The following is a 967-nucleotide window of genomic DNA, read 5'->3' on the forward strand; positions in this document are numbered from 1 at the left end:
ATCTTCTCCCATCCGAAGCCCATCTGGTTGAAAGGGGCCCCTGCTTCCCCTGCTTTCGGCGAGCCCCACCGTCGCCGCTGCTCCCCGGCCGGCAGTCTTCCCTCCTTGTTGCTCCACCCTGCTCGAGCGAGAAGGACCGCAGCCGCTGCTTCCCGGCCAGCGGACCAACCCCCTCGTCACTTCTACCGTTGGTGACGCTGCCCCCAACCGTGCCACCATCGCTGCCTGCCCTTGGGTCGCAGCTGCAGTCGCTTGATCATCCCTCTTCGCGGCGATCAAAACAAGGCAACTACGACCATTGTTGCCACCGTCGTCTCCTCAATCGCACGCGATTCCTCGGCGTCACCAGTGCCTCCTTCCGCAGTGCGACAGAGACAAGCATCGTTCCCTCCCATCCACACCGTCGCTGCCTTCCCTTGGGTCGCAACCGTCGCAGCCGCAGCCGCTCGACCTCCCCTCCTCGTGGCGACCACAACAGAGTAACTTTGCATTTTTTACCGCAGCCATGCAGTTCCCGGCCAGCAACCACTGCCGCCGCTGCTCCTGGCCAACGACCAACCCCTCGTTCGGTAGCAACCGCCCTCCAACAGCGAACGCAGCAACAGCAGAAGTATGCTGCCCTGCAGCGCACGCATCACCGATTCCTCTTCTCAACCTCTGCCGCTTCAACGCCGCCTCCCCCTTGCTTAGCATATTCTGCCACAACCACAGGTTGCCATCACCACAGGTTGCCATCACCGCAGCCTCAACCCCATTGCTCGGTGATCGCCCCTTGGGTCGCAGCAGCTGCAGCCACATCAACGCAGTCACCTTCCAACCCCGGCACTCTCACCCCACGCAGCGATAGAAATAGGGCGGCTACTCTTCCTCCAATGCAGCGACCGCTGTTGGGAAATCATTGGGGGCGACATCATATGCGCAGCGGAAGAACAAGAAAACAAAAATTCCCGATTCCCAAAAAGATGTT

Source organism: Musa acuminata, unplaced genomic scaffold (assembly GCF_036884655.1).
Source record: "Musa acuminata AAA Group cultivar baxijiao unplaced genomic scaffold, Cavendish_Baxijiao_AAA HiC_scaffold_1035, whole genome shotgun sequence".
Classification (NCBI taxonomy): domain Eukaryota; kingdom Viridiplantae; phylum Streptophyta; class Magnoliopsida; order Zingiberales; family Musaceae; genus Musa; species Musa acuminata.